This window comes from Octodon degus, unplaced genomic scaffold, assembly GCF_000260255.1.
Source record: "Octodon degus isolate 3935 unplaced genomic scaffold, OctDeg1.0 scaffold00207, whole genome shotgun sequence".
NCBI classification, from domain to species: Eukaryota; Metazoa; Chordata; class Mammalia; order Rodentia; family Octodontidae; genus Octodon; species Octodon degus.
This window is the reverse complement of record NW_004524783.1, coordinates 645,310-667,144: the sequence shown is the minus strand read 5'-3', so window position 1 is coordinate 667,144 and position 21,835 is coordinate 645,310. Positions and strand designations below refer to the sequence as shown.

Below are 21,835 nucleotides of genomic sequence, written 5' to 3'. Positions count from 1 at the left end.
CTAGCCCTAGCCCTAGCCCTAACTGTAGCCCCAGCCCTAGCCCTGGCCCTGTTGGCCTCACCTAGTGGTGGAAAGCCTGTGAGCTCAGGCCTTGGAGATCTGGGAAGCTGCAGGATCTGGGGGATCAGCTGGGTTAAACCTCTTGCGAAGCACCCCAGACTGAGGCTTTGTCCCTTCACAGGCAGGATATCCCAGAAGGCGTCCATGGCCTCTCCAGAAATCATGTGCCAGGTGCAGGAATGCTGCCTCTCAGAAGGGAAAAATGCAGGCCCCTCATACCAGTGACAGTTCAGAAAGGGCCTGTATCACCTGCTAAACTTTTTCATGTGACCAGGGTTTGAATGCGCCTCAGAGAGTTAGAGGCCATGCAGGGGATCCGTAACATTGTGTGGCTTCACTCTGAAAGAGCCACATAGTGCAGTGAGTGGCCTTCAACAGTGGCCTGCTGCCCCTGAGACACACCAGTGTGTAGTGTCACACTTAGGCAGGTGCAGTGGGCCGCCTCAGCACCTCCAAGGTGCAGTGTGCTGCCTCAGTACCTCACCTCTGCCTGGAGTTGGAACCCTCGGCACCATCTTTCCTGTGTGCCTCTGTCCACTTGGGTAGACCCCTTATTTTATTTTGTAATGCTTTCTCATATCCACGGTCAATAAGACCCTCAAGGGCTTATTTCACAACTGTTTAATTGATGTTTTTCCAAAGTTAATTCCCTTTTCATACCTGTATTCCAGACTGGCCACAACATTCTAACGTTTGCAATAGTTTAGCACCCCGCAAGTGTCCTGCATTTCCAGGCTTTTTCTTCTATGTATTTTATGAATCTGACATTGATCCTCTCCTGTGTGCGTGTGCGCACGCTTGTGTGTGTTTGCTGTGTCTTTTAGTTTTTTCATTTGGTCTTCATAACTCTTGCATCAGTTGTGTTCTTGTACTACTGAACTCAGATTTCTTTCTTTCTTTTTTATGGATGTGATACAGGGTTTCACTATGCAGCTCAGGCCCATAGTGATCCCTCTGCTTTCAGCCTCCCAAGAGCTGGGGTTGTAGGCGTGCACCACCACGCCTGGTCTCAGTGGCCGGCTCAGTGTGCCCTGGGCGTGGGGCTGGCGTGGCATGTGGTGCTGGGATTTAACCCTGGTCCCTGTGCTTGCCTAAGCAGGTGCTTAGTCCACTAAGCTATCTTGCCAGCTCATTGAACTCAGTTTTCTTGTTGTGGTAAGGGCTGTGTAATCAGCTCTCAACTTCACGTGTACATGCTAAGCCCGGGATGTGGGAGTGCTCCCTACTATGGGTACCTGTAGTTATAGTTCATTAAGGAATTTAAGATGAAGAAGTTACCCTTGTTATCATGACAAATGTTCACTCAGAAGACTCATGGGAAAGAGGCTCCCCGGGGAGGTGACGTGAGATGGAGACAGGTTGGTAGGAAGTGGCCACAAACCAGAGGCCGCCACTAGAGCTGTTGGCAGCTCGCAGGGGCTCCTGAGAGACACGGAGGGTGGTCCCCCAGACTCCTCAGCTTACCCTTAGATTCTTGAGTTCAGGTCTCCAGACTACAGAGAGAAGAAATTGCTGCTGCTTCAAGCCTTCAAGTCTGTGGTGACTCCTTGTGGCAACCGCAGAGCCCTGGCACGGTCTCTAGCGCTCTGCTGGGAGCTGCGCGTGTCCTAGCAGGCCTGCTCAGCCGCTATTCCTTACTCCAGGCTATCTGCCAGCTGTCAACTTGCTACTCCACCTTCCGGGTCACCCGCCTCAGTTATTGTGCGCATTCTATTGGTTGCACCGCAGTTGCCAGTTCATATGCTGTCCGTAGACAACTCACTGGTTTTATTTCCAGCTCAACAAATTTTGGAGGAAAAGCTTGGAAACCTTACAGAGAGCAAGTTGGAAGTCACGGAAGAAACCATGAGGGACGTGAAGGTGGCTTTGAGCAATTATATTGCTTATACTCGCCTGCCAGTTAGCACGCGGCTCGGAGATGGATTCGCTGGGTTGAAATCCAGCTTTGCCAGTTGGTGGTAGGAAGTTATGTATCTTTTTTTGGCCTTGATTTCTGTATCTATCTGGTAGGAATAAGACGTGTACCAACTCACACAGAGCTCTGTTTTTTTTTTTTTAATTTCTATTTTAAAAATTTTTTTATTTATTTATTGTGTGTATGTGTGTGTGTGTGTGTGTGTGGCCAGCTCAGCCCACCAGGGGTTGGGGCTGGCTGGCATGTGGTGCTGGGGGATTGAACCGCGGTCCCCGATGCTTTGCTAAGCTTGTTCTAAGTAGGTGCTTTAGACCACTGAACCATCTCACCAGCCCCTCTGTTTTTCATATACAGCTTTTCAGCAAGTTTTAAGTGAGGTGATGTTGATGAAGTTCTTTACAATGACCCCTGGGATGGGGTGAGCTCTGTAGAAATGTCAACTATCAGCTAGACATAGAGGTGCAGGCCTGTAACCCCAGCTCTCTGGGAGGCTGAGGCAAGAGGATCTCAGCCTGAGCTAAGCTTGGGAATTTAGCAAGACTCTGTCTCGAAATGAAATACAAAAGGGTTGGGGATGTAGATCCGCTCGAGGGTTCAATCCCTAGTGCTGGGAGAGGGGAGGCTAGAAGAAACGCTAGCGATTTGTGCCTCAAACATCTAGTTAATGTGAACACTCCATAAAAATGGAAAAGGATGATTTTTATAAGCTTACACTATTCTTTCAGGCCAAGCGCGCTGAGACAGCGCCCTGCAGCACATGCCCTAGGACACTGAAGGTGGGGCGCCGGGCTGAAGGTGGGGCGCTGGGCTGAAGGTGGGGCGCCGGGCTGAAGGTGGGGCGCCGGGCTGAAGGTGGGGCGCCGGGCCGAATTCTCTTTGCAGTCATCTAGGAACGCGCGAGGTACAATATGCACATAAAGCTGTTATTAATTATTGCACATCGCACTGTTGATGGCTTATTTAGCAGGCTGTGTAGTGACAAATTGCCCTCCCTTATTAGGGCAGCTGAACAGTCTCACTCCTTGGTCATTAGCAGTAGTTCTCAAATGTGCTCCACTGTTTCAATTCAAAGGCTAATTGATTAATCTCATTTGGCTCATTAGTGTTCCGTGCTGGTACTATTGTAAATATTCATGGATTCATCCTTATGTAGCTAAGTCTTTTCTCTCCAGCAGAACTTTAAGCCCCGAGTCCTGCAGTCCCCAAAGCTTGTAAAATTGTCCAGGCCTTCTTTGGCTCTGCCTACAGTCAGCAAAACAAAAATTTAGCACTCCCTGCAACGACTAGCCAAAAGCTGCTCTCCTAGCGAAGCACACAACAGAAGGCTTCAACGTTTTCTCTCTGGAATGATCATTACTGCTCATTTCTTAGGGTCTGCAAGTTGTATTTTCCAAGGCAACATAAAACCTTTGGTCCAGTTTTTTGCTGGCAATTTGCTATAGTTTGGATAAGGACTACAATCCCCAGGGTCCCATGCGTGAAAGGTTTGCTCAGCAGCCGGTAGGACTATTGGGGAACGTAGTGTCAAGTGGGGTGGGGCCAACGGGAAGAGATGACGTCACAGGGTGCATCCTTGAAGGGGATGTTTGGACCTGGCCGCGTTCTCTGTTTTGGGCCCAGCTGCCATGCGGTCAGTGGCTGTCACCCTCACAGGCTTCCATGGTGATGTATGGTGCCATTGCAGGCCCATGGTGACAAGACCAAGTGACAGTGACACCTCAGAAACCATGACACCAGATAAATATTGTCTCGTTTTGGAGTTCATTATCTCAAGCACTTTGTAACAGCAATAGAAACTGACACGCCGGGAGACCCACTCAGGAGCTGTATCCTTGTGGTCTGCTGTCAGCTACTGTGAGGCCTGTTGCCTTAATGTTCTACTGGAGCTCCTCTGACCCTCCTTTTCTGGGTTCCACATCTTCTTTCTTTTGAGTTTGACTCTAATAAAAGACTCCTTAACAAACGTCTAAGGGCTGGCCAAATAGCTCAGCAGATTAAAGCGCCTGCAAGCAGGCGCAGGGGCCGGGGTTGGGGTTTGATCCCCAGGCTTGTCATGCCAGCCCCGCCCCCGGGGCGCACTGAGACAGTGATTGAGACTGGGTGTAGTGGCGCATGCCTGTAATCCCAGCACTTGGGAGGCTTTAAACAGGAGAATCACTGAGTCCAATCTAATAGTGAGACCCTAAACACCCTGTAGACCTCTCTTTAAAAATATAGAAACAAACAAGCAAAACAAAACAAAACAAAAGACCCAAAGCCTGAAAATGCCTGGTCTGTCCTTTCCTTTGATGGATTGGTTACCTGGATTTGAAAGAGTAGATTGAGAATAATTTTTCCTCTAGAACCTCAAAGACTGGCCTTCACATCTCCAGACATGACATCCGGATTCCTGGATGCATTTGTTTGCTTCCTCTTTGGAAGCGTCTAGCATCTTTTTTTAATCTCTGGGCTCTGAAATCTCTGCACTTTCTTACAACTTTTCCTTCATTGGGCCTGGCATTCACTGTACCTTTTTAATTTGGAGACTTGTGATCCTCAAATCTGGGGAAAATGCTCAACAATCTCTGATAATTCTTTCCATTTTATTTTCTGGAATTTCAGAATTGTTGAACTTCTTGTCTGAGACCCTTTTCCTTTACTTCTCTTTTCTATTTCTTGAAAGTTTTATGCCACTTTCTAGCATGTCCTGCATCTTATGTTCTACTCCTCTGCTGGCATTTACGGCCTGCTAATACAGTTCTACTCTCCCTTGTTCTGTGCTCCTTTTAGATCTCCCTCATCTTATTCCATGAACTCACTCTCTTCTCTGGTAGCTCTACGGGCCTTGATTTTACGTCAACACCCCCAGCTCCTGCACCATCTCTGCTGCCCACTTCTTCCCCATCAGGCTCCTCTAGGTCATGCTGTATGTTTATTTAAATAGAGTAAAATGCTTAGTCTGGTGCCATAATCCATTCTGGAAACATGCTTGTAATCCAAAGACACTTGTGTATCAAAGCAAATTTCCCTGTAAGAAATAAGGGAAACTCAGACAATTTGTGTCACAAGCACAAAATATTCATATAAAAATGATTGTGGTTTGATCCCCCACGTGCCATGCTGGCCCTGCCCCGGGGCACACTGAGACAGTGATTGAGAATGGGCATGGTGCGCGTGCCTGTAATCCCAGCGCTTGGGAGGGTGTAAACAGGTGGATCACTATGAGTCTGATCTACGTAGTGAGACCCTGTAGACCATATATTGTGATAATGTAATATGACACAACATAATGAAGAAAATACAGAATTTAAAGAAAACCAAGCACATTAATCAGCACTTACCTTTGAATACCTTCCTGCTGGAATGAGGGAGATGAGAGAGGAGCTTCTCATGTAGCACCAATGGCACCTGGACTCTGTTGCCTTTTGTGCATATTTAACAAGGGACCTACCCAGTGGCACTTCTTTTTGCCCCATGGACATGTGACATCACATCACCTTGAAGCAGATTCATTGCTTGTACCACTACAGCCTTATTCAGGTGGCGTTTTTCCGCAGGATTTCACACTGTTTGCCACCACTGTCTGCACATATCTCTAATCTCATTTGGAGTGAGGCGCTCCTCCCCTCCCGCTTCCCCTCTGCAGACAAGATCTCCTCCATCACCTCTTGCTGCTGGGATCTGACTGTCCAGTCCCTGAAGTGAGAGAAGAACCAGTGCGATCAAGGACGTTCACCGTCACCTGCCCCCAAGCTACAGTTTACTAGAAAGCCTTGCTCGTCCTGTGGAACACAGAACATGTTACCCAGAGGCTGACGTTTTGCTGTACCTGACAATCCGTGACTGCTCTTTTATGAGGTCTAGGGTACTTAAGAGCAATTTGCCAGCTCTGTGAGTACACGGCCAGAGCTGTGAACAAGTGCGTTTCACTGCGCCAGCTTTTACCCAGTGGGCCGTTTGGCCTTTCATTAAGGAATCCAGTCTCCAGAGAAGCTGCTAGCATCCTGTGGAGGGTAATTTCCTGGTTGTCATCTCCTGGAATCAGGCTGTGGGAGGCAGAACAAGCATTGTTCCCCCTACTCATTAATTCCAGGTAATTCCTGTTTCCAGTTCTGTGCCTCACCTTCTCTTCTGTGCTGGTCACTAATGATCAGCCTGCCTTCCCTTGGACATGTTTCCCATTGAGAACAGGACAGGGGCTGGAGGTGGGAATCACTGTCGCAGGGCTGGGAGGAAATGCCTCTGACCTTGGGTGCTGCCTGCCTCTGTGTCCTGGGCCCGGGAGGGTTCTGCAGGTGAATGGGCTCAGAGCCTCCCGTGAAGGAAGGACAGTGTGGGAACATGTTCTATTCTCATGAAAAGGGCCAGTTGTGAATTGTCAGACTGGGCAGACAACCTGGGTTGAAAAAACGAGCAAGAAGTGCAGGTCAGAGTGTGTGTCAGTCGGGAAGATTTTTGTTCATGGCAAACATTCAAAATTGCACCAAGAATACTAAGCCGGCATCCCAGTGAATTTACATTCTTGGGCTACTAGACTGCATATTCTTCATGGGCATGTTTTCCTAAGAAAAATGCCATTCCAAGGGAGAGACAACTTCCTAGAGAGACCACAGAGCTATTTCAAAAATCATCCAGAACAACGCCTGTGAACGGAAGTGGACTGTCCAGGTCATATTCTGATTGAAGACGTAATAAATACAGCTGAGTTTTTGTAAAAAAGAAAGAGGGCCAGGGAGATGGCTCAGTAGAATACGTGCTTCCCTGGCAAGTGCAAGGGCCTGAGTTCAATTTCTGGTTCTGCCAAAAAAGGAAAAAAAAAAAAAAAAAAAAAAGACTGCATATTCTTGGACAGATGCCAATGAGTTTGAAAAATAACGCTAACCTGGCACCAGATGAGCCTTGCTTTGATATTCGGCCCTGGCATGGGAAGTACAGTGTGCATTTTCCTTAGACGATGAGAACTCGCTGCCATTAGTAGAGGAAGAAAATTATTCAGTGAATTAAATTATGGAAATTAGAATACCTTAGGTTAAGTAATTGCTTACTGGCTGTATTTAGCAGTCAGCATCTCCTGCATAATGGAGGCGGCAGAGGCGCACGGTGGCACCAGGAAATCAGCACTGATTGTGCAATACACATTCCTGAACAGGCGCTTGCTATAGATAGTGCTGAATCACCCGTGTTTCTCATTGTTGTCTGCAAAGCAATGTCCTGGCTTCTCTATTGCATCTTAAATCTAATTTTCAACCTCTGAATGATGCCCACACCTTGTAGAGGCAATGACATATTACCTAACTGTGCTTTTACTGGGAGCAGGGCAGGGGAAAGGCTGATCGTTAGTGGCTAATGATCGAGGATGTGGACAACTTCATGCGCCCGTATTGCCCAAGGGGCAACACCCGTGGGGCTGAGGGTCTTATGGAGACAAGCTCACTCAGTCTCACGGCCCCGTGGAGGATTCTGCATCAGTCACCTTAGACTATAAGTTACACTACAGTAAAATATGGTCCAGATCTCAGGGGTGGCCAGCAAGCCATGCTTAATTCTCACCCACACCACATGGCCACTATGCGGTCAAAGCACGGGGCACTCTGAAGGGGACCCAGTGGATGTCACAGGTCTCAGGGCGAAGGGAAAGGGGAGGTGGTGAATCATGAGCAGGTTGTTAAACTTCTACCAAGAAGGGACACACGTGAGGTATCTCTAAGATTCAAAGGCAAAAGCAAGTCACACAGTCACGCCTGGCCTCTGTGAGGACAGGGAGGACTTAGCCAGTGACGTGAGGAAAATGAGACAACATGGCCGTGTCTGCTCTCAGCGTGTGCGAGAGCTGCAGGTGCTGTGCTGAGCTACCAGAGCAGGGGTCTGTGGGAGGAGCTTTAGGTCCCCGGGGCTGGCACGCCCTTGGCGAGGGCTGGAGGACCCTGCCATCTTCCTTTCTTGCCTTTCAGTCAAGAGCTGGGTGGTTTTCTTCACCTGCGCTTCCTTCATGAAATCCTGCTTTACAAGGCCCCCAGCAGTGGGGCTGAGGGACCACACACCAGCCCCAAAGCTGTGCGCCAGAGCAGGCTTCTGTTTTCGTAAGTTAATGATCTCAGGCATGTGTCAAGGTGCTTAGAACACTGAGGCAAATAAGTAAATAAAAGATAAAAAATAAATTTAAAAAAGAAAGCAATTGGTCTGATAATTTGAAAGATTGCACTTATTTTATCTGATTAAAATTCATTAAAGCCAAAGAAAATAAAAAGGGTGGAAGAACTAACGCTCTATTGTCAGAGTCAAACCTTTACTTTCTTTAAAAGAGAAAAAAAATTTCACCTGAATGTTATTATTCTGGGATGTCTTTTTTTTTTTTTTTTTTTTTTAAAAAAACCAATATATTAAAATATTAGCTGAGCTTGTGCCTATAATCCCACCGCTCTGGGAGGCTGAAACAAGCAGATTCTGACTTGGGCTCAGCCCGGGCCATTTAGTGAGCTGCAGAGCCCGTCTGAGGTACTCTTCTTGTGTTGCTACCCGACACTCAAAGTTAAGGAGGAAAGATCTATTCAGCTCATGGTTGTTAGACGTTTTCAGTCCACAACTGGCTGGCTCCAAGGCAGGGTGGCCCATGGCAGCAGAAAGCAGCAAGAGAACAGGGAGAGAGCCAAGCTTCCTCCTGTCCCTCGTGTGGAGGCCGGGCTGCCCGACCTCGGCAGGAGCAGCGCTCGCTCCCTTCATCCCGGCATCAGTCCCTGCAGATGCAGCTGCTTCTGAAAAAGTCTTGCTCATGAATCTCAGGCTCAAAGATCTGGGTTTTAGACAACTTAGTCTCAGAGAGGATCCTGTTTCATTTGGGGGAAATCTGTAGTATTTTGCATTCATCATGTGACTGAAATTTGCCAAATCCAAGACATAGCTGAGGCGCAGGAAGTGCTGTTATACGAATAAAATATATTTTTTTTTTTTGGAACTGGGGATTGAACTCAGATCCTTGCGCTTGCCAGGGAAGCGCTTATTCCACTGAGCCATCTCCCCGCCCCTAGTTAGTTGGGCCCCTAGTTAGTTTTTGCATTTTACTTCTATTTCACACTTTCAGAAAGTTTCTCACAAGACAGATCAGTGTATGCACATTCTGGTACTATAATTTTGTTTTCTAGTTTATTAGAACGTTCATGAAAACGTGAACGCTTCCCTGGGCTTTGGGTCAGTCATGCCACAGAAATTAGCAGATGGGGCCACGCTGATTTCTCGCTCGAGCCTGCCACCTTGTGGCTGCATCCAAAACCAGATTGGCAAAACTGCAGGGCAGGGCTTTTCTTTCAGTAATATCATGGAACATATCAATACTTGATGGAAAATACTGCTCCATGTTATGCCTAAGACGTTTGACAATTCAAACAGATGGTGAAGTCAAACCCAACTGCATAAGATGTGGGGTAATAATAAGCTTCTCTTCTGGAGGGTTAACAACCTAAGTTTGCAGACCAAAAATTAGGGAAATAGAAGGGCTGCAAGGACAGCGAACATTTCGGCCCTGGCCTTTCAAGGCCAGTGAAGACTCAGGACATAGGAGAACCTGTACTGTAACATCATGTAGCTCAGTTGTGTCCCACATATTCTGATCAAGGAGATTATGGGGCCACAGAGCAGATTGATGACGTAGAGTGTGCCTAAGGAGAGTCACCTGGAGAGAAAACATTCTCTCAAGCTTTCAGAGGCAGCAAACTGGTCAAGCAATGGCCATGATTCATCCACATGGCTGACACTGACAAAGGATCTGCAAGCTGCCGTACAGGGTACTAAATCCTGAGGGTACTTGACTGACCTTATCAGATTCAAAAGTTATATTTCTTGTTACATAGGTCTTGCTTTTTCTTGGTCTTAACCATCCAGCAGAAAAGTATAAAAATGAGGTATATAAAGTAAAGCCATATTAATATGCTGAGCTGTGAAAGGCTCAAGTCAACAACTGCTGTGGATAACCCACTACTATTGTGGACTGCTGGACTGTGTTGGATTGTTTTGCTGAATTCACACACCTTTAGTATTTAGATGACAATGGAATACCTATTTCTGATAGGACTAAACAAAAAAAGGTGATACAAAGGAAGGACCATTTTGTATCTGTATATACAAAATAGTTAGGATAGATAAAAAAATTAAAAAAGGACAGATATACAGCTACTTTCACTTAAATCAATGAGAAGAAAGATTTGTAATAATAATGTTTGGACAGGATTTCCTGTCTGCATCTTGTACTATGGGTAGCCACTAAGAAGATAACAATGTAAATGTACTAATTATTGAAACTGTCCTATTAATCAGTTTTAAAACTGTCTCATTGCTATTTTTTCTCAATAAAATTAAAAAAAATTTTAAAAGGAGTACCTACTGCAGTGACGGTGAGACCTAAGAGCTTTCAGTGACAATGAGCAGCCCACTGTGGTGTGTGCGCCGCAGCCCACCAGCACTGACCCAATGCGTGCCTGCTTCGTTCTGGGTACTGACCTTACGATAGTGAATAAAATGATCAAACTCACGTACGTCACTTAACATTTGGGCATCTGGCCCACTATCTCGAGCTTCTCATTTACTGCTTTACTGCTGTGCGCCTGTCTTGTCCGCAGTTCTCCCTGCTGCAGGGAGATGCAGTGTCCCCTCCTGGGAAGGCCAGTCTTTCCCTTCCTCTACTCTCTGTCTCCTCAAAGACTTTGCATCTGTAACTCTTCACTCGCCATCATCCTCAGCTCCGTCCCGCCCCTCACATGTCTCCACCCCCCCCCCCTCCGGGTGGCCTTTGTCAAAACGGTCTTCCTTCCCTAGTCCCAAGTCTCTGTAGCGAAAGTGCGTGTTGCTGCTTCTTGTCATGGTGAAACTTCTCACAGGTTTTGTCTGTTCTTTTCTTTCTTTCTTTCTTTCTTTCTTTCTTTCTTTCTTTCTTTCTTTCTTTCTTTCTTTCTTTTTGGCAGAACTGGGGATGAACTCAGGCCCTTGCACTTGCCAGGGAAGTGCTTATCCTACTGAGCCATCTCCCTGGCCCCTTTGTCTCTGTTCTGTCTCCATTTCTGCCCTTGTCCTCTTACTCGCCTCTGCAGAACCTGCCCGGCCACTGGAGGGCGGCCTGTTCTCATCTCTGCCGCTCAGCCCTGACACAGCCGGGTACTGCTTTTGCCTCCTTCCAGCAGGCTTCTGGAGGCTCACGCTGCCGCCCCAGCGCCCCTGCTGTGCTCCTCTCCCCTTCCTACAGGACTGGCCCTTGCAAGAGTCTCTGTTCCGCATGCACCAGGGTCTTCCCTGACCACTCAGCGCAGGCTGGCTCCTCATTCCAGCCGGTGTCCCTCAGGGAAGAAGTCCTACCTGGAAGAGACCTTACTACCCACAAGAGGCGCACCTGCCTTGCGGACTGTGGGACTCCCAATGCTCGCAGCAGTTCTTGGCCTTCAGTTGGTGCTTCACAAAGAGCTTACCCATGTGTTGGTTACTTTTCTCTTGTTCCTGAGACAAAATCTCATGACAGTTTGTGAAGGATGTAGCCTACACGCGGCTGGCTCCAAGGCAGAGTGGCCCATGGCAGAGGGCATCAGTTCATGGTGGCGGAAAACTGCAAAAGCAACAAGAGCAGAAAGGGAGGAGTGTGAGAGAAGGCTCTTTCTTATACTGCATGCAGGATAATATAGGTAGGCTATCGCACTCACACGCATGTGCCCAGTACTAGACCATGAATCAATCACAGGCGCTAGAAGCCTGCACACATGACTGTGTGAGGCTTTGGGGGTCACCTAGACACAGCCGTAGCACATGGCATGAGTTTAGAATTCACCCGGCAAACATGGCCAATGCTCCCAATCCTGGTCTGCGATAATCTCGTGCTTGGAACACACAAATAGAAAGGACACAGAGAAGAGACTCATTTAGCCCTTGGGAAGATTCTAAAACCTTAATGTGACTTAAAGCCCTGATTTATAAGCTAAGAAAATTGGGTGAAAGTGAAGACGACAATTACATATCATTTGGGGGAGAAATTGAACTGGTAGTTTCTCTGCATGTCGCGCTACGGTATTTTGGTCACAGAAAGAATGTGATTGGTTGATTGATGGACTGTTGCCCATCTTGAACATGTGACTCTACCGTCCCAAACAACATGATTCCTTCGAGCTCTTCAGCGTATTGCTGTTTTAATGGAGTTTTAGATTTGAAAAGTGACTTAAAGCTTTGAAGCATTCTTACCATGTAATGATAAAGAATTAAACCCAGACTCAAAATTATAAATTACCACCTCTAGGCGTTAATCCAAGATAGATGAAAGTAGTGCTACAACTATTTATCTAACCAGGATTCAACTCGCATTCTATGAGAGCAAATGATTTTGCTGCATAGCACTGGAAAGTGTCAAGTTCCCTGCGCTGCCTGGCGTTGATAATGTTTCCCATTTTACTTCCCTAAAGATGTGCTTTCCCTGTTTATACCTGAGGCCTCGACCTTCTTTCTCTCCATGTGCTGCTACACAGGGAGCTCATTCCAGACTACACTGGCAACTATCTGCAGCTACATTTCTGTTACTGGGATAGTGGGAATTCATGGAACTAGAAGAAAATAAACTCCAGAGGAAAGCGCGAGTCCAATTTTAATGGAAATTGGGATTAAGTTCAGATTTTAATCACCTTATATGTCACAGTCATGTGCTGAAAAAATGTGGTTAAAAATGAATGGATCTGACTGCATGAAAGAATGTGTGGAGTTTATACTAGTACAGAGAAAATGACTTGAGAATATAGAAATAGTCACAGGAAGAGCTCTTTGTTTTCATTTGTTAGAGATAATTCCTAAAGAATTGAGCATGGAAGAGGCAGCCTGGGCTGGAAAGATGTTGGAACAAGACGGACTCGACCGGAAGAGCAGGTGCAGGCCACATGGCGACAGGCTTGATGTCGGTGCAGAGAGCCCTCCTCAGGAAGGGATGCTGCGGGTCCCAGCCTGGGAAAGAAGCGGAGGACACAGACATCCCCAAGGGCTGGAGAGGATAGTGAAGCCCTGAAGGACACGTAATAAGTAATTCACATAGCAGCATAACACATGTTAAAGAAATTTGTGGTTTTAAAAGGAAGTTTAAATTCACTATATTATATAGTTTATTATTATAGTTTAAGGGTGATCTACCCCATCTTATTGGCGTTGGGGGCTCCCTGTGTGGTCCAGGTGGGCCTCAACCTGTCAATCCTCCTCTTCAGTCTTGGAATGCTAGGATTGCAGGCATGTTGCTACCATGCCTGGTTTAGGGGTGATTTTGCAGGAGAAAATTATTAATGATCGAACTCATGGTTGGGGAGCACAGCATTTGTGTCAAACTGACCTGTGCTTATTTTGTAAATAAAATTTTGTTGGAACACAGCAAACCCATTTGTGGACACATTGTCAAGGGCTCATTTTCTTTTATGGTTGCAGAGTTGGGTAGTGGCTGCAGGAGTCTTGTGGTCTTCAAAGCCTAAAGTATTTGTTCTCTGACCTTTATGAAAAATTCTCCTGCCTCTTCTTCTAGGTCATAAGGTTCCTGTTCGATTGCTTATTTCTGAAGCCAGGGAGTCTGTACTTAAAGTTAGTTTTTAACTGATTTTTTGAGATTATCAGCTAATCGTAACTTTAAGAAGTAGGTGTCCCACACCAGCTTGCTGACAGGTAGTGGTCTACAGCTTTAGGTCACTTATGACACGTGTCCTTCAGGGCTTCACTGTCCTCCCCAGCCCTTGGGGATGTCTGTGTCTTCTGCTTCTTTCCCAGGCTGGGACCCGCAGCATCCCTTCCTGAGGAGGGCTCTCTGCACCGACATCAAGCCTGTCGCCATGTGGCCTGCACCTGCTCTTCTGGTCGAGTCCGTCTTGTTCCAACATCTTTCTGGCCCAGGCTGCCTCTTCCACGCTCAATGCTCTGGCCCTGGGGCTTCTGCTCAGTAACTGGCTGACTCCCATGCATGTTCTAAATGGCCACAAACCAAGATGAGAGATATTCATTCTGGGGCTCCCGCAGCATTCTTACGTGCGCAAAAGGGAGAGAGAGCCTCTTCTATGGGGCCAAACTAAGCTGCTGTCCCAAAGAAGAGAAGGGGGGGGGGATAGGGAGAACGAGGAGGAAGAGTTCAACTCTAAAATATAAATATTTCTTGTTGGATTTCTGCCAGCACAACACTTAAGAAGTCAGTTTTGCTCCCTGTTGTTTGTTTTAAAGTTCGTGCCAAATGGTCTGATATTTAATAAGTAGAATCTGCAGGAAAGGTCTGTCAAGAGCTCCCTGGCCCTAAACCTCCGCGAGTCTGGGGGCCCGGCTGCAAAGCTCGGCTTCAGCGTGGGGAGCGCCAGCGCCAGGGGGCTGCACGTTTCCAGGAGACCCTGCTCCTCCTCCAGGGAATTCTCACTGTCCCAGGAGCGGGTCCTCCTTCTGCACCTCCGTCCGCTTGGGGAGGCCACGGAAACCCCAGCACAGAGCTGCCCGGCTGGGTAGTATTTTTACCTTCTCAGAAAAATGGGTTAGCCGAATTATAAAATGATGACTTCTACAGTTTGGAGGTTAACATAATAACTGGCTCCGTCAGCAAAGGTCTACATCTCAGGTAAGAATCTTGATTAAAAATTATCCTTCATGGAGTTTATTATCGCTTTCGTAAAAGGTTGCATGACACAGTGCTCTCAGAGTTGACCCACAGGAATCAGAGTCTCGCTGGGCGCTGGGAATATCCTCTTCCCTTACACAGTCCGTAGTATTCTGGTTCTTTTCGGTGGTCAGGTTGTCAGTTTCCTGGGCTTACAGAGGACATGCTTCGGGTTCTCGGTGCAGCCCCTGTGCCAGCGCTCTGTATTCTCTGGCTTAGTTTTCATCTTTTGCTGTGTCTTTCCTTAGTGGTCCCGCTGGTATTGCTGCCCCATGAATTTCTTCAGGACATATTTTTCTGAGTGTGTTTTATGAATCGGTTAAAGGATTAAAATGCATTTTGAAAATATAAGACTCAGCACAACATAAGGAACTATTCCTATTCTCTGGAAAAAAGGCTGAGGCTAAGAGATATAAATGAATTTGTTCAAAGCCATAAATCTGGGAGTGCAAGTGAAGGTAGGATTTTAACCTATTAGTATCAAACAAACAGGCCGGTCTATCCAGCTACCGAGATGTACGATTACCTTCCTGGTCAAGTCTCACTGGAGCACAACAGGTGACAAGACATGGTCCGTATGAGCAGAATCAGTTTTCTCATTAATGGTTAAAGAGATGGACAGTTAGAACTTGTAAATAGTCTTTTCATAGGAGACTAACACTTTCAAGCCCAATAAAACCCATGCAGCAACCCAATATTGGAAAAATAAAGTCAAGTTTTATTGGTAATTAAATATATGCAATTTAAAACCAGTTGGCACCTATGAAATGTTGCAAAATGTACTGGTGTTGGAGCTCTGGAAAACTAGTTCTCTTTGATTCTTCTGATGGCAGTGAATTTGTTTAATCTTATTAAAGAACAAAAGTCAGGCCAGTGAGATAGCTCAGTGGACTAAGTGCCTGACTAGGTAAGTGCAGGGACCAGGGTTTGATTCCTGGCACCACATGCTGTGCCAACTCCACCCCAAGGCGTGCTGAGTCCAGGCATGGTGGTGCACCCCTGTAATCCCAGCGCTGGGAAGGCTGAAAACAAGAGGATCACTATGAGTCCAAGCTGAGTAGCAAGACCGTGTACCAAATACACAAAAAAGCAAACAAAAGCCATAGAAAATCAGTGTAACACTTGATTGAGCAATTCCATATCTAGAAATTTATTTACTATTTTTTAATCTTTTATTTTTTTACTTTTTATTTTTTGGTGGTACCAGGGATTAAACTCAGGACACTTATTCCACTGAGCTATCTCCTTGGCCCCAGTTGAGAGGGATTTTTCTTTTGGTGGGCTCAGTCTGCCTTTATGCCGGGTGTTGTGCAGCATGTGGAGCTGGGGATTGAACCGCGGTCCCGCCAGCCTTACTGGGTTTGCCCAGGCAGGCACTTAAACAAATGAGCTGTCAAGCCTCCTAAAACTTTAAACATAATATTTCAAAAGGTGAAGACTTTTATACATTTAAAGCTTTCTTGGCATTGTTATTAGGAATACAAAGAGGGACGAAAGATTGTCTTGAATCGAATTTCAAGTGCCTACCTGCTTTGATTTAGCAGCAATGCTGTATTATTCAGATAGATCATGAAAGACATTCTGTGTGTGTATGAGAAAGAGAAAGAGAAAGAGAAAGAGAGAGGGAGAGAGAGAGAGAGAGAGAGAGAGAGAGAGAGAGAGAGAGAGAGTTTATATATGGATGGAAAGGGTAGGGACAACTATTACTTAAACCTCCTTGTTCCTGTATCTGCTACCTGTTGATCAAACACTCAAAGAAAGCAGGACGGGGGTGTCTTTCGCTCTAGAAGTGCGCTGGCGTGTGACTGTTTAGTTAGCACAGAACTTTACGACACGGTATTAAAAAGCAGAGCCACCTTCCACCCGACCTCTGAAATGACGCTTTCCAGAGGACCCACAGTTAACATTCTAGGGTCAAACACCACAGAATTTACCCCACATATTTACAACTGACATGAGACAATACTCAGCCACGGTCCCACAGCTTACACTAGGCACTGGAGGACATGTTCTTGATCCCTTTCCTTGTGTTTGATTTTGATAAAAGCAGGATTTTAATTACAATGTAACTGAGTTTCTTTTTGCATCCAAGACTTCTAGGAGCACTGCCCCTTTAGGACAGCGACTGTCACTTTTGGCTGTGTCAAGAACGCGGCAGAGGGCCGGGGAGATGGCTCAGTAGAATAAGCGCTTCCTTGGCAAGCGCAAGGACCTGAGTTCAATCCCCGGTTCTGGGAAAAAAACAAAACAAAACAAAAAAAAACAACGCGGCAGTCGGAAGCAGTTCCCCTTTCTCATCCATACACGTGGTACTGGCCTCTCCTCGACACTTCCAGCACAGCAATGGGTTGGCTGGTTGGGCTTCTAGTTAGCTCTAATATTTATGCCTGCTTAACCCTCAGTACATCCTCAGTCTGGTTCTCTTCTTTCCTAGCACTTGACTTTAGTTGTGTGGGGAGAAGTCATTCTTTCTGACACAGAATTCAGCTTATAGAAGAGAAAGTTGCAGCCGCTGCTTCAGGAGGATCCTAAGGGGTCTATCGGGAGAGCACAGCTTGGTAGATGTCGGTTACTTGGACAATATTTCCTCTTGGAGAAGCACAGTACTACCCTTTTACTCCTTTAGTGTGGTGTTCTGTTTAGCAGCTTGCTTTCACTCTTGCCAATTTGCTGTGGGTACCGTTCCTTGTGCTGGAGTTAAACTACTTGGATTATTACAACCCCGTGGGGGCTGACCCGAGGGTACATGCATATGGGACTGGGGGGGCTGGAGTTAACTCCCCACCTTTAACAGGGCACCTTAACGGGCTCATTGGTTTGGGGCTGGAGCTGTACGAATGACTGCTCTGCACTGCGCTTCACGCCATGGTAAATGAACAGCTCTGAAGGGCTCAGGGAGCACTGGGCAGGAGGACACCCGCAGAGCGAAGGGCTTTCCCCCATTGAGGCTCCTGCACTTACGCGCCTTGCCTAGGGAGGGTGGGCACAAGTAGGTCTGCTGCAGAGGCCCAGTCTGGTGAGTGAGGCGAACAGATTCACCACTGGTTTTATGCATTCTCTAAGAAGAAATGCTAGTGAATAGAAAGGTGCTGTGGAATGAAAGGAATAGGTGGGAGAATTACAGTGGATGAAAGGGAGAAGGGAGTTGAGAATGAGATTTATCCAGGCGACTGAGAGATTGTCTTTATCCGCCTTTTATCTCGTGCAAAGGCTCAAGTGCCAGCCAAGGCCGGCTTGTCCCTCCTGCTTCAAGTCCAGTGCTTTGAAGTAAACAAATGTTCACTCAGGTTTCCCAGCTACCTTTTTTATAGTACAGAAAGAGGAAGGGTGAATGGGGAACCGAAGGTTAAGCCGTTTTCTTTCAGTTACTCAGCGTGTAGTGATGGGGAAGGGAATTTACGCCCCCCCCATGTCAATCTTTGGCCTGGCCCTCAGAGCGACCGACTTGCACTCTCTGCTGTTACAGTGGGCAGTGGGAGGGCCTGCCTGCAGACCCTGTCAGCAGGGGAACCCCCAGAAGTGCTGCCTCCCCCCAAGCCTGCTGCTGCCTTGCTTAAGATGCTGAACCCCCAGCAAGAGGCAGCTTCCCCGAGCACTGAGCATCCTCCAAGGAAAAGAAAAAAAAAAAAAAAGAAAGAAAAAAGAAAATGGAACTTCGACCCTTCCTCATCATTGTCACCATTAGCAGCATTTAGGATTGGACAGGTGTTTCTTGTGTAGTGGTCTTGTTTACTGGAGGAGTCTGGCAGTGTCCTTGGTCTCTAAGCATAAACTGCTAGGAGCACGCCCTCTACCTCTCCACCCCTCGAGCAACAACAGAAGTAGATACTGTGCAGGATCTCTAGGGAGCAGAAAATGAGCCCCTCTGGGGAGCCACTGGTTTGAACAAAGGAAGCCCGTGAAGGGAGAGACTGCAGTAACTAAGTGGGGTCTGGGGTGGAAGAGAGAAAGCTGGAGTAAACATAGATCTAATATTTTTCTGTGATGAAAACTACAACTATTTACCTAAAGAGGAAATGACAGCGCACAGTCATGCGTAGCACTGACCGGATTCTGCCTATTATTTGCAGACAAGACTTGGGACCGGAGTTGCAGCACAGTGGTCTCCGTCCGTGCCCAGCCCGTGCCCAGCGACACAGCTGGATTATCTTCGTGGGCCTCAGAGGGTTTGGGTTAACTCAGGGACTGTGAACGGGAAGAATCCAAGGGAGGCTAAGCAAAGGGGGCTGGAGTAAAACTGGTGACACTACTGTCACCATGCTTTTCTTCATTCTCTTCTACATCCTTTATCTGTAATCTTAACTTTCTTACTGTTCAGGAGGAAAGAATGAAAAATAAAGATGCTAGACTATGTGGGTGAGACAAATGCAGGGAGAGAAGAGGTGACGCTGCACCTCGGAGAAGAAGTGGGGGGAGTCTACGTAACTAAGCCACCATATGTCTCCCCTGAGGCCATAGACCTGATTCGAAAAGCTGAACGCATGCTGGAGTTTTCATGAACTGACTAATGCAAGTGTCAATGAGCCCATTAGATTGCAATCAATTCTTTGGGAAATCCTTTAGCAAAAGTCAGTAATCAAGGAATAATTATCTTGAATAAATATCTTCAGTGATATAAGTTATGTGGCACTGCAGCAAATTATGTAGGTAATTAAAAATGGCAGTGTAATTCAGTTTATAACCCCGGAAGATTAACTTTGTTTATGGAAAATACATTCATTCCACCTGGAGAGTAAGTTAGGATGTTTTTTCCCCATGAATGTAACAGTAGAAGCTTATTAAACTGACCTGAGTTGTACTCCTAAATGCATGAGCTTCTAATCTGAACAGCTATATGGCATCTACAATTGTAATGCTAACAACTTTCTAAAAGCAAGCAAAAAATGCTGATTCATTAATTCCCTAAGTTTGCATTCAAAAGCGATTTTCAGGAGCACACACCCTAAAAACGTGAGTTGTTAGAACAACAACTGCCAGACCCCAAATATCATCCAGTTGGATTTGATGTAGTAATAGGGTTTCACTGAAATGTAACATTTTGGCTGCCATTTGCTGCATGTCTACAAATTCTCCAAAATTTTCTATTCTTGAAATTAGGAGCACCATCAGCCAATTGCATCTCTCTTTCATCAAAGAATACATTGTTTTCTTATTTATTTATTTATTGTTTTCATTAAAAACCGGGCTTTTAAGAGAACAACTAAATCTAATGGAAGATGAGACCGAGGAGACTGGCAGCTCTTCATTGGTATAAGCTTTTGGTTCCAGTTGCCATGGTAACCTTGATCTGTATTCCAATCACACCTTTGAAAGGCTTGTTTTTTCTCTCCATCATGAAATTTAGCCAGAAGCACTGCCGGTACTGAACAGTAATTTTTATTTTGTATTTTTTTTTTTGTTTGTTTGAAAAACTGCAAGCAAAGAACATTGACAGAAGATAATACCCATAGGCTTATCATGCAAATATGACAGGAACATATATTTACTAAATTTAAGATGATCACTTGGATAAAAAAAAAAAGCCCAAATGCTAAGTGAATAACCACTCAGCCATTCTAACAAACTCCATAAATATCTTTAATACAAAAGTGTGAATTTGATGCTAATTCAACAAGGTAAAAACTTAGATGTGCTTATGTGTGTTAAAATTTTACAGCCAATGGTTTTCAACGGAGAGTGATTTTTTTTTTCCCTCTTGAGATCATGTAGCAACATCTGGAGTCATTTTTGGTTGTCATAACTGAGGACTGTGTCAGAATTATCCTGCCCCAAATAGAAGGCTAAGAAACCCTACACTTAGGGTCACAGACGGTGTATTGGCAGAAGAGAAATACCTAAATGTTCAAACGGATAACATGCTTTCTTTTTTATTTTTTTATTTTTTCTTTTTTTTTTTTTAAATTTGATGGAACCGGGGATTGAACTCAGGCCCCTACGCTTGCCAGGGAAGCGCTTATTCCACTGAGCCAGCTCCCCGGCCCCCGGATAACATGCTTTCGAGGCAGTCTTATTATTTGTTTCCTTGTTCCTGTATTGTGCTTATTTTTTGTTTAATTAAAACAGTAAAAGAAGAGCGAGATGAAAGAAAAACTCCTCACCTGTTCCGTATCATCCCTTGGTGACAGCGTGCGTCCAGCCCGCGTGCCTTGTTCTCACTTGGCTTGACCTCTTACCCTTCTGCATACGTCTCGTCAAGCATTTGCACTGCACAGCTTTGACTGCAGCGTTGCCGGTTCCCTCCGTCGACCAAGTTCTGAAACGGTGATTTTCCTTTAGGGAGAATGTACTCGGCTTTCTCCCATGGAAATCGGATACACTTACCTCGGGCATTTGTGTCCCTACATACGGTTACATGCTGTCACCCTGATTCTGGATGCCAAGCCTGTCTGGAATTCGCTCCCAGGTCAGGAGGGCAGATGTAACTTGTAACTAGATCATTTTTGCGGAGATGGATCAGGCGAGCACGACAGCAATCCAAACACAGCCAGAGGGCGCCAGAATGCCGCAGATAAAAGTTCCAAAGGATGGCAGGGCTTTTCGGGAAGGTAAAACTGGCTTTTGTCTACTGAAAGAGCTACCCGCTAAACGATGTCAAGCTGGCTGTGTTACTTTTTGCATTTCCCTCGAGCCAACAGGTATGCAGGGCGGACCCGTCTCCCAGCCCCGGTGCTTGTTCTCGGTCCCGCCTGCAGTGATTTCTCCCCGTGCTGTCTGCGGGACGCCCGGCCCCGCGCGGCTGCTCGCGACTCTGACCCGTGCGTGCGCTCGCTCGTTCCCTGGCCAGCCCGGTGCTCTGTGATCTGCAGGCCTCCATTCAAGCACAGACAGCGAAGGTCTCCGGCTCCTCTCCGCGGGCGGGCACCTCTCGGCGCTCCTTGCTCTCCCGAGTCCCGGGAGCGTTCTCCGAGGGCGACGCCGTGCGCCCCGTCGGCTGGGCCGGCGGCCTCGGGCTCAGCCCGCGCGCACGCGTCGTCTGCAGGCGCGATCAGAGCTGCCGGGCGCCGGGGCACCTCCAGCCTCCGAGGTCTGTCCCGCTGGGCCGAGGGGAGCCACTGGTCACCCCAACCTCCCTCCCTGTCCCGGACATCTGGAGCCGGAGAAGCGGGTGCGAGCGGGGCGGCTGCGGCGGGGGCGGCGCTCCCCAGCCCCTGTAGTCCAAGACAGAGCGGAGCCCTTCTCCTCCACTGCCGCAAATAGACGGCGCAGACGGAGGGAGACGGCGGGAGGGGTGTGGGAAACAGAGCCCCGGCAGCGCGGGG

General features: G+C 46.9%; 1 protein-coding gene across 2 annotated transcripts in view; it reads left to right on the top strand.

Annotated features, from left to right (window-relative positions):
- Nucleotides 1–21,835, top strand: part of Basp1 (brain abundant membrane attached signal protein 1) — an 82,258-nt gene that overhangs the window by 6,302 nt on the left and 54,121 nt on the right. The gene's annotated exons all lie outside the window — the stretch shown is intronic.